This window comes from Oncorhynchus nerka, linkage group LG10 (genome assembly GCF_034236695.1).
Source record: "Oncorhynchus nerka isolate Pitt River linkage group LG10, Oner_Uvic_2.0, whole genome shotgun sequence".
Lineage (NCBI taxonomy): Eukaryota > Metazoa > Chordata > Actinopteri > Salmoniformes > Salmonidae > Oncorhynchus > Oncorhynchus nerka.
Window position 1 is genome coordinate 44,043,972 of NC_088405.1, and position 12,847 is coordinate 44,056,818.

The 12,847-nt window shown below is 40.3% G+C and overlaps 1 pseudogene; it reads left to right on the top strand.

The window, feature by feature from the left end:
* Positions 1–8,078: 8,078 nt before the first annotated feature.
* Positions 8,079–11,607, top strand: LOC115135372 (gamma-crystallin S-1-like; annotated as a pseudogene).
* The last annotated feature ends 1,240 nt before the right edge of the window (positions 11,608–12,847 follow it).

The window sequence follows — 12,847 nt, forward strand, 5'->3', positions numbered from 1 at the left end:
GCAGCACCAAGTCATTACAAAAATTACAGACAACAACATGAAAAACTACAAGTAATCTAGTAAAAACCATAAAATTCACAAGAGTATAACAAAATCAAAAACAGCAAATTAAAAACATTGACAGGTCAGGGAATCATAAAACCCCTTTTAGCTCATTCTGTTCGGACATTTGGAACAGTTAGCAGGATAAAGTCCAGCGAACGAAGAGAGTACCCACCACATTTCTGAGCAATTGAAATGCCAAAATGAAAAGGTAGTAAACCCTTTGTAAATAAAAGTATACCAGTGACTGAGCCTACGAGTGACTAGAGAAGGCCAGCCAACCCTGGTATACAAAGTGCAGTGGTGCGTAAGGGTTTTGCAGTTTAAAATTAATCTCAAAGTGCCATGGTAAAGAGTGTCAATTGATCTCAAACACTGAGCGGAAGCATTCATATATAAAATATCCCCATAGTCTAGTAAAGGCATACATGTAGCTGATACTAGCCACCTTCTGGCTTCAAAAGAAAAACAGGCCTTATTCCTAAATAAAGTAGCCACCCTCTCAACGAGCTTTATGAGTAATGCTTTTCCAATGAGGAATGCTTTTCCAATGAGGAATGCTTTTTACACACATTTAACACGTTTTCTGGGTAGGCACAAAACTACCTTCATACTTCCATTAACTTTTTAAAACCGATACCGAGTCCTGAGACACTTGATGGGGTCATAGAGCAAAATGGAGAACACCATCGTGTTCGTGAGAATAATAATGGTTTGTAGGTCAAACCTTTCAGACGCTACACACGTCTTTGTAAAAAGAAAGATTTTCGGGATGTCTCATGATCTGACAAACACTCCTCTAGCTCTGCCACCTTTCAATGAGGAAGTGCAACATTGATTTGTATTTATTTATTTATTTTTATTTAACCTTTATTTAACTAGGAAAGCTAAGAACAAATTCGTATTTACAGTGATGGCCTACCAAAAGGCAAAAGGCCTCCTGCTGGGATGGGGGCTGGGATTAAAAATAAAGAATAAAATAAAAATATAGGACAAACACACATCACAACACCATATAAAGCACGACTAAGACAACAACATAGCATGTTAGCAACATACCACGACAACAGCATGGTAGCAACACAACATGGCAGCAGCGCAACATGGTAGCAGCACAAAACATGGTACAAACATTATTGGGCACAGACAACAGCACAAATGGTAAGAAGGTAGAGACAACAATACATCATGTGAAGCAGCCACAACTGTCACTAAGAGTGTCCATGATTGAGTTTTTGAATGAATAGATGGAGATAAAAAATGGTCCAGTTTGAGTGTTTTTTGCAGCTCGTTCCAGTCACTAGCTGCAGCAAACTTAAAAGAGGAGCGACGCAGGGATGTGTGTGCTTTTTTGAGAGCCCATGCTCTAACAATGGAACGTATAGGGAAATAATTCAATCTAGCTCCCAGTATGCAATTCCTATGACTTCCACTGGGAGTCAGCACTCAATGTTCAAGGTTACAGGCTTGTTTCTTCCAAAACGAATAAGAATAATGAGTTTTACTACAGGGACACAGTCTTGGAAATTTGTGTTTGCGTGCACCGTGAAAACGCGCATTTGCTAATATTGGTTTCCTATTGAAAGTACTTCTTTCCGTATTAAATATGTATAGTTTGATTACATTTTAGGGTATCTGAGGATTAAATACAAACGATTGATTTGTTGAAACAAAGTTTAGGGGTAGATTTTTGGATTCCTATCTTGGCTAGTTGAACGAGTGGATTACTCAAATCGATGGCATCAACTAAACTGACTTTTTGGGATATAAAGAAGGATTTTATCTAACAAAACGACACTACTTGTTATAGCTGGGACCCTTTGGATGACAAATCAGAGGAAGATTTTCAAAAAGTAAGTGAATATTTAATCGCTATTTGTGATTTTATGAATCCTGTGCCGGTGGAAAAATATTTTGATGTGGGGCACCGTCCTCAAACAATCACATGACATGCTTTTGCTGTACAGCCTATTGTAAATTGGACAGTGCAGTTAGATTAACAAGAATTTAAGCTTTCAACCGATATAAGACACTTGTATGTACCTGTTTAATGTTTAATATCCATTGTTATGAATATTTATTCAACGGAAGTTGTCTCGCTAGCGAGACGCCAAGCAAGAAGAAGTTCTTAACAGAATGTGATTTAGGCAGAATGAGTGTTGTATATGGATGATGAGGGTTGTAGTGGGTATGTCAGATAAAGGGGAGTGAGGTCTAAGAGGGTTTTATAAATAAGCATCAACTAGTGGGTCTTGCGATGGGTATACGGAGACGACCAGTTAATAACAGAGTAATATAGAGTGCAGTGATGTGTCCTGTATGGAGCATTGGTGACAAATCTGATGGCCGAATGGTAAAGATCATCTAGCCACTCGAGAGCACCCTTACCTGCATCCCCGTAATCTAGCATGGGTAGGATGGTCATCTGAATCAGGGTTATTTTGGCAGCTGAGGTAAAAGAGGAGTGATTACAATAGAGGAAACCAAATCTAGATTCGACCTTAGCCTGCAGCTTTGATATGTGCTGAAAGAAGGACAGTGTACTGTCTAGCCATACTCCCAAGTACTTGTATGCTGTGACTACCTCAAGCTCTAAACCCTCAGAGGTAGTAATCACAACGGTGGGGAGAGGGGAATTATTTTTACCAAACCACATTACCTTTGTTTTGGAGGTGTTCAGAGAAAGGTTAAAGGGCAGAGAAAGCTTGTTGGACACTAAGAAATCTTTGTTGTAGAGCATTTAACACAAAATCCGGGGAGGGGCCAGCTGGGTATACTGTATCATCTGCATATAAATGGATGAGAGAGCTTCCTACTGCTTGAGCTATGAATAGCTTCTGCCCCCAAGCTATAAGACTACTAAACAAGACTGCTAAATTGCTCATCAAATTGACCCTTTTTTTTGCAATAACTATCTTGCACTAACTCTATGCACACACACACTGGACTTTCCTCACACACACACACACACACACACACACACACACACACACACACACACACACACACACACACACACACACACACACACACACACACACACACACACACACACACACACACAGGCGTACACTGACACCCCAACACACACATACACACACACTCACTACATACAGTACACTACATTATCTTCATCTTTAACTCTGCATTGTTGGGAAAAGCCCCTTAGTAAGCATTTCACTGTCAGTCTACACCTGTTGTTTCCGAAGCACGTGTCAAATATATTTTGATTTGATTTAAAGTAAGAATTTTGCAATGAGATCCCCAGAAGTTTGATAGAATTCAGAGGTTAGCCCATCACTACCAGGGATTTGTTCTTTTTTAACTGTGTGATACCATATTATTTGATCTCCTCTCTATTGAATTCCTCATCAACATAATTGCCATCCGGAATGGAGTTAGATAATTGATTTGAGTTATTCAGGCCAGAGTCGAATGAGTACAAAATATAATAAAAGTTTGCAGTGATATTGATTTATTATCTTCAGTGACCATGACATCATTATTCAGTCTCCTGAACATATTCAGTTCACCTCTTTTCTTTTCCAAATGAAATAAATATTTGCTGTTATTTTCACCCTACTCTAAACACTCTTCTAGATCTTATAAAGCCACTTCTAGCTTTATCCGAATACATTTTGTCCAATTTTTCTTGCTAAGAGATTACAGTTTTTTGGGATTGATTACACACTAAAATTAAAAGTAGTACACTATTAGCAAAACCTTACACTCAAGAAGCAAAACATCAGCCCATATTTGCACAACTATAAGCACAATGTCAACCTCACACTTGTTGCAAAACTCTACACACAGTGATTTGCAAAACATTAAACACACTTAACATACATTACACACAAATATCTATCATGAAGTCACATCCTTGCAATACCAAAGCACTGACTGTCAGATTACAACATCCTCCAACCTATTGGTTCAACACAGTCATCAGGTGTGCAAACACTCGTTTGCTTAATTGTAGACACACCAATCAGGTGTATTAGCACTATAAAAAGCAGCAGGTGAGTTCATCGGCCTTCAAGCACAATGGAAAGAGTCAGAGAAAGAGGAGGAGGATGAGGAGGACGAGGAGAACGAGGAGGACGAGGAGAACGAGAACGATCTGCACGGTTTCAGTAACTGCTTACAGTACTGTATTCTATGCACTATCAGCACTTCTGTTACCTTTTCCTGTGAAATTACTGTACTATTTTATACTGTTTTTTTCCTACATAGGATTGAGGGTCAGGGACGACAAGGGGGAAAGCCTCCTATGTTCACAGAACAGCAAGAGAGGGAGATAGTAAACATGGTTTTGGCCAACAATGCTATAACACTCAAGCAGCTCCAAGCTAACATAACCACGCCATTTTCAACGACATCCATCAGGTCTCAACATCAACACTGGCACGCATCCTAAAAAAAAAACATATTCAAATGAAGCAAATTTATCAAGTGCCTTTCGAGCGCAATTCCGAAAGGGTGAAACGACTGCGGCATGATTATGCAGAGGTATGTATTCACTTTAGCAGTGTGATCTTGCATACTGTCTCATAATCTTTTACTGTACTGTAATATGTATACTAGATCTGCACTGAACTACACAATTTTGCCTGACACTGTTTTTCAGAGAGTTTTACGAATGGATGGAGAGGATATCCAGCATGAGTTCATTTACGTAGATGAGGCTGGGTTCAACCTGACAGGAACACGAAGGAGGGGAAGAAACATCATTGGCCACAGGGCTATAGTCAATGTCCCAGGGCAACGTGGGGGTAATATAACACTCTGTGCAGCCATTACACAGAATGGGGTCAACCACCGCCATGCCCATATGGGCCCTTACAACACAGCACTCATACTTACATTCTTGGACCAATTGCACAACATAACAGCAGCAAATCAAATTGATCATATGCAATACATTGTTGTCTGGGACAATGTGTCTTTCCACCGCTCTGCTCTGGTTCAGAACTGGTTTCAGCAACATCCACATTTCACCGTCCTATATCTTCCACCATACTCTCCATTCCTCAACACTATAGAAGAGTTTTTCTCAGCATGGCGATGGAAGGTATATGATCTCCGTCTTCAGGCTGAGGTAGCCCTCATCCAAGCCATGGAGGAGGCCTGTGACCAGATGGAGGTAGCAGCAATGCAAGGATGGATTCGTCATTCAAGACGTTTCTTTCCAAGGTGTCTTGCTAATGACAACATTGCCTGCGATGTTGATGAAATTCTCTGGCCAGATCCAGCTAGGCGAAGAGACAATGTCTAGTTATTTTTTATTTCATTTTTTTGATCTTACAATACGTAAAGTGACGTTTGGTTCCAGTATTATGAATCTCCATGTCAACATTTTGGTCATGTTGAGAAATAAATGAGTTTCTTCAGTCTGCAACATTGGTCTTGTGTAGTGTTTGGTCAATTGACATTATATTTGTACTTTGTTGATAGTAGCCTACTCTAATCATAGGGAAGTAGAAGTGCTAAAAGTGTTTTAGGTTTATCACAGCAGAGTGTAACTCGTGCAAACAGAGTATAGTAATGTGAAACGTGTGTGTTTCATATGGGAACAAAGTTTGGTTTTTAAAAAGAAGTGTATAGTTTTTACAAGGGTGTTTAATTTTGCAAAGGATCTGTAGTGTTTTGCTAATTGGGTGTGTGGTTGTGCTAATTGTGTGTAGTGTTTTGAAAACACGGAAAATCGTGCTTAAGCAATCAAAAAAAACTAAGTCGAGCCTTATCATCAACATCATAGTTATCTTTTTCTGTGATATCAGTTATTTATTTAGCTAATTTCACTCACCGAGCTCTTCTAACATATGTCCTTTACTGTCTGCTTTAGAAACATAAACTTCACCTTCAAAATTGTGGGATAGAATGGCAAACCCCGCTGAATGATTAGTGCTGTTCACTAACCATGTCAACACGCCATTGACTTTCCCAAAAAGTATTGTCTTCTAAGCATGAATGTGTCTCAAAAATAAGATCTGCATCACAGTGTTTACAAAATAGAAGAAAAGCGTTCCTCTTCACCAAATTACACAACCATCTATTGCTGATGACTGACATAAGGGCATGTGCTGTACCTGATAGACCTATCTGGTGTATATGATTATGATGGACATAATGCTTCTTGACAGTGTCATAAAGTGTATTTTCTACAAGTTATATAACATATGAGGATAAAAAAACATGACTGTAAACAATTCATTACTGCAACAATAAAGGATTTAAGAAACAAACTTTCAAATGAAAGGAATCTTCTTGGCAGGGAAAACTCATTAGAATAAATGTGGGTTTAGACACTATTATGTAGGTGTCATAACCAGACATAAAATAACGCAATATATATTATGACAGGTTATGACAAGTTATGTCATCTGTTATGACATAGTATGACATGGTTATGACCGTATAATAAAGTGTTTTGACACTGAGTGTCAAGTAAGTGTTCTTGAAGTTTCGTATCCTTCAGAAAGTAATTTCCTTTTGCATTGCTCCAGGCCACATTTCTCGCTGTGCGGAATGCAAACAGGATTGTCATCGTGTGTGACCATTCAGTGTTTTCTTCCCAAGGCAATGGGCAACATCCACAGCATTCTCCATGTAATTCTTTCCATGCTCAGGTGCCACATTCAGGCAGATATCTACCACCTTTCGTTTGACATTTCCGTTGGTCTTCTCTGAAACCCAGTTAAGACAGAGAGCCCACCTCCGTCGGGAATATTTCAGAGTCCGCCAGACGCACCACCATAGAAGCGACGGTTTTCTCCAGTACAGCACACTTTTTTACAAAGTGTTTTTTACAAAGTCTCGCTGAATGCAAAATTCACAGACGCCTTGAGCTCTTTGATGCATGATGCATTCTCCTTCACCATCTTCTCCAGGTTGTCAGCTCTCTCGTTTGTTTTAGCCGTAACTGCTTGGATGATGTTCGACTGCAGATCATAAAGTGAAAGATCATTTCGCTTCATCTTGTGGATAGGGCTGTATTAGGAGCTATTCACTGGGGTATCTGAGTCATTCGAAACCCCTTCCCCATCAGTAAGCATTTCATCCTCAGAAGAATCAGGGCCAAGGGATAGCTGTCTTGCTCTTGATTAATCATGTTCAGTAGCTAGGTTAACCATTTCTTGACTACATCCTTGTGGCTAGCATTGGCTTTTTTACCTTTTCCTCTTGAGTCCCCAACCACCGGAAATTCTGGTTTTCAGGGGAAATAGAAAGAGAGCGTGTGACGTGACTTCCACTTTTGGACTTTAACAAGAGTCGTCACTAGTTACGACAGCCACAAGGTCATAATTATGGCTAAACCCCGCCCATTTCTACCATTTAGTTTCAGGTGTTTCCTTTACGCCTGCTACTTTAGGTTATGGGGGAGCAATGAGTGAACACCATAGAAGAAGACCAAAATATGACAACAAAGATGGAAAAGGCCTATGGCTCCCCCTGTCTCCTAAAGTGGGAATGCACCACATCTGTACTCTATTTTACGCATGCTAAGACTACAATAAACATATTACAATATGGTGAAACTATCGTACTCTGTCTCTACTTTTGTTAGATGTTCTAAGTCAAGAGAGTAACGAAGTTCAAGTTAAATTCTTCCATTTGCCACACAGAGGAAGAAGGTACAGTGGTTTGTTGGATATGTACAGTAACATAGAAATATGTAAATACACTACAGTATATATGAGAATATTCCAAGATGGAACCTGAAAACTGCTGAGTAGAACAAAGATTATTATACACCAAAGCCGTCATTCAGAATGATTTCAATATGGCTGTTAGAGTAGGACAGGTAGGGGGCAGATGTTTGTGAGAGTGAGTGAAGTCCAGTTTTGCAACTAACCTTTTTCAAACCTGTTCCGAGTCATGTTTTTCTCAGGACCAAACCAGTGTGCAACTCTATTGTCTGGGCCTAGAAAAGAGTCCGACTGGATTTGTATGACAATGGAATTCAATCTAAAGGGAGCATGAGGTTGACGTGCTTAGTGTCATGGGGGCAGATATATAGAACAGTTTGTGCTGACATGATAACTCACCTGATTTTACTAACAATGCTCTGTCCTTTTTTCGGACACATAAAAGGCTCTGGGATGAGGACAGGCCTGTCCTGTTGACCTACACAGTCATGATGGGTAAGGTAAGCAGAACATATCATTGTCGTAAAAAAAAACATTACAGAGTGTCAAGTCTATTGCAATTCAAGTTCAGGTTTAGTCATAAGGGTTCTGTGTGAAATCCTAATTGTTGTACGATCCCAGGAAAATTGTTGCCTGCTTCCAGATATGATTGTGCTGTATACCCAACTCCTGTAGCAGTTGTTTGGCATGACATTGACAATGACCATGACAATAGGTGTTAGTGCGTCAGCACATACAGATCTGGGACCAGGCTAGGAAAATAGTAATTGAGGGGTTCTCCTATCCTTTGTGCAATTCTCAAAAATACTTGCAATGACAATTTCATGTGTAAATCCAAATAAAGAGGTGTTTTTCACCCAGAAAGTAGGTTCTAAGCTAGTTTGATTCAAATGTAGAGATGTTTTTGTGCTTGTATTCCCATTACTTTAGAGGCTTTCATTAAAATCTATAGATGTGCTTCTGCCTGTATTCCCATTAACTTTAGAGGCTCTCTGTTCAGATCATCTTCTACGAGGGCAGGAATTTTGAGGGACGCCACTATGAGTGCAGTGGTGACTGCGCTGACATGCACTCCCACTTCTCCCGGTGTAACTCCATCCGGGTGGACAGTGGGTGCTGGGTGGCCTATGAGAAGTCTAACTATTCTGGGTACCAGTATATGCTGACAAGGGGGAAGTACCCCGACCACCACCGCTGGTCCGGCTTCAACGACTGCATCCGCTCCTGTCGCATCATCGCTGCTGTGAGAACAACTTCATCTTGACTGACATGACACAACATAGCACAAACAAATGCTCTTGAATCTGTTATACCTTCATAAACAGTTATGACAGCTGACATAAGTTAGACATGGCTGCATATGCAATTGACTTGACACAAACTTGTATATGTGGGATGTATTGACATGTTGAATGCACCGAGGTGTCTGTTTTGAACTACTGGCACACAGCTCGGACACCCATGCATACCCCACAAGACATGCCACCAGAGGTCTCTTCACAGTCCCCAAGTCCAGAACAGACTATGTGAGGCGCACAGTACTACTCTATTCCACATCAAGTAACTCATGCCGGCAGTAAAATTAGATTTAAAAAAGAGATCAAAATATTGTGAAGCAACACAAACATAGACACATGCATACAAAACACACAATAACATGTGTATTATACACACATGTATACATGGATTCTGTGTTATACATATGTGGTTAGTGGAGTGAAGGACTGAGGGCGCACAATTAATATATTGTGAAATCTGTTATGAATGTATTGTAATGTTTTCCAAACTGCCTTCATTTTGCTGGACCCCAGGAAGAGTAGCTGCTGCCTTGGCATGGGGATAGGGATCCATAATAAATACAAATACAAACTATTATTTAGGAATGTTTGTATGAGGTATGCCTTGCCAATTGAAATTGACCAAAACAACGATTTTGTTTGAATCAATACAGGCTTAAATGTAACTGTCAGATTGTTGTCAGATTCAGATTCAAGATTACTATACATTTACATCAGCTGTCATGATTGAGTAGAACACCTTACATAATTTTTATGACAATATTGTGTGTACCTAGGGAGCCTTCATACTGTTCAGACCTAAAAGTCTAATATAGAAAACCATTATTTCAGTTCTTTAAAGTTTATCAATTTTCTCTTTGCGCAGTATAATGGAAACTACAGGATGAAGATCTTTGAGAGATCAGACTTTGGGGGTAAGACGATGGAGCTGAGCGATGACTGTCCCAACCTGCAGGACCGCTTCCACCTGAGAGACATCTCATCCTGCAATGTCATGGAGGGCTACTGGATCCTTCATGAGCACCCCAACTACAGGGGTCGTCAGTACTTCCTACGCCCTGGCGAGTACAACAAGCACAGCGACTGGGGCAGCATGAGCTCCACCAGTGGCTCAGTGCGTCGCGTCATAGAGCTGAAGCAAACCAACCAATAAAGCAGAGTCTCTAGATCTCTCTCCAGCCAGGCTAGATCTCTCTAAAAGCCTGTAGAATTCTGTACAGGGGTTGACAAAATGAGTCAATCTCAACATACGGTTGGTGTCAGGGAATAAGGAGATTGTCCTTTAATAATTAGTATCACTGGATGATAATATGACTGGGCTGAAGTAAGAAATCAGTGTCTTGGAATCCTGGTGTAGATGTACAAAGAGCATTTAAAAGGTTTTATGCAGACAGAAGTGCATTTATACACACCCTCCACTCACATTGAATAATGAACCAGTGGATGGTAGGATGGAACAGTATATTTAATTGTGTCCCTAATGCAGCGGCAAAGACAGTTGCAACTTCTTCCAACTGAGAAGCCTGCTTAAATTGTTGTGGTGTTTTAACAATATTCTGACCTCCTAAATTCAAACACATGAATTTGTGTCTGAGGCAAAATCACTTTGTTAACTTGTCAATGTTACACTTGTCATGGAATTGCCACCAGGGACTCAAAAGTCAAACTTGAATGAATCATTCTTTATTATAATCATTCTTTATTATCAGAATGCTGGAGAGGTCACAGTCAAACTTAGATGCATAAAGTACCGGTCTGAAATGACAGGGCAGTCCTTTAAGTTCTCTTATATACTGCTTACACAGACAAGCTACTGTATATGGGCATGGTTCATAGGCTTGGTTCCTGCATGTGTCTGGTACCGTGTCCTTAACTTTAACTCTTAACTTTTAGAACATTCTGACAAAAGGTCTGAGGAGGGGTTCATGACCGTCTCCCACTCATATCTCTACCAAGCACCCACAGGAACCAATGATTGAATGAGACAAGATGTACAATTCAAGGTTGTCTCCAGACTATGCATTTATCCTCCACATTCCCTACTTTTATCACTTCTATGATAATAATCGTTATAAATTTAATGAGATAAACACTTTCAAACCCTTCATTCTGGGTTATACAATTTAATTATTATGGTAATAGTATCATCATAATAAAGGTTATGCTTCTATTAACGGCAGTGAATTTATCAAATATACACACACATACACAGCATGTTAAAATTAGGCAAACTAAGCAAAAAACACACGCTGCAGCCTATTTGGCAATATGGGATCCCCAACTTCCAAATAGGGATTCCAACCAAGTTTTAAGCGTCCACTTTGTTTGTGGGGAATTATTCTTAGCAACAGTGACAATGTATTCGGCGAGATCAGGCATATTTGAAGAATTGATCTGGGACAAAAGTACAACATTTCATCGCCAACAATTGCACGAGTGCCCCCACCTGCCAAAAATATAGTCAAGTACACATGGATTTTGTGTTATACATACGTGGTAGTAGAGTAAAGGCCTGAGGGCACACAATTCATATGTTGTGAAATCTGTTATGAATGTATTGTAATGTTTTCATTACTCTGTTTTGCCAAGCCAATATACACAATTATTTTTGTTGACCATTCAGTTGTTCCAGGGCATTTCAAGTAGCATTGCCAATTTTCTCTACATGTGTAGTGATGTCACAAATTTGGTCTAGGGCACATGTACACCGTACCCAGTGAAAAACACATCAAAGAACATGGAGGCAGGTCAGCTAGAGACCTCTTATCTCTCCTCATTCCAGGGGGGTTGTAAGTCTCTTAAACAGAGCCTTCGGATATTTTCATTGTTTGTAAAGGGTTCTCAGAGCTGTCACCACAAACCCAACAGGGCAAGTATTTGATCCATTAAGATCGAACTCAACCCACACACTCAACATTCCTTTTCTTTGGATATCAGGTCAGCAACCAATTCTGCTCTAGATAAGAACAAATTGTCCTCATGATTGCGAGGGCCCAGCAGGACTCTCCTTTCACGATGACTTCCGGGCAACTCCAGGCCTGAGTTGGTCCCTTTGGCTCAGGACTCCTTCTATGATTGTCATCTTCTGGGCCACTACTCCGAGCCTGCTTTGGTCTCTTTGGCTCGGGACTTATTTCACCCTTATAGAAACAGTCTGTCTCCAAGACAGGCCTCCTTTGTACTTTGCGTATGGCCACAAATGCATTTGCACATAAATCATTCCATCTAACCCATAAGACATTAATTGCTCTACATACAAAAAACTTGCTCAAGTCATTTAGTAAGTTACAAAATGTGTCAGTTTCCAATAATACTAAATTACAATACTAAATTACTTAAATTCGCAGTGTGCAGATCTCCACAATCAATCTGAAACCCCAAAGTAACAATTTTGGACAAGACTAAATCAATTACGGGCACTGTTGACCTCACCCCTCCTTCACAGCACTCATTCTTCTGGTGTTTCTTCATTTTCTTCTTCAGATAGCTTTACAGTTTGTCCTCCCAATATCACACATGTTCAAAGTGCATGGCCTTTGATCATGTCTCCATTCCAATATCTGGGGAATAATCTGATTTTCCCAAGCAGACAGATCTCTCACCTGAGCCGCCACTGTCTTTTACAGCCCATTATGTCTTGTCCAGTACACCAGCAGCATGAGAGAATTTTGGATGGGGTTTCTCTCTATGCTCGCTCCACTTGGACTCATGTTGCACTCCTGAGAGAAAAGGCATGAGAGAAAAGCTACAAGACCATGGTGCTTGCCTACGGAGCTGTGAGGGGAACGGCACCTCAGTACCTCCAGGCTCTGATCAGGCCCTACACCCAAACAAGGGCACTGCGTTCATCCACCTCTG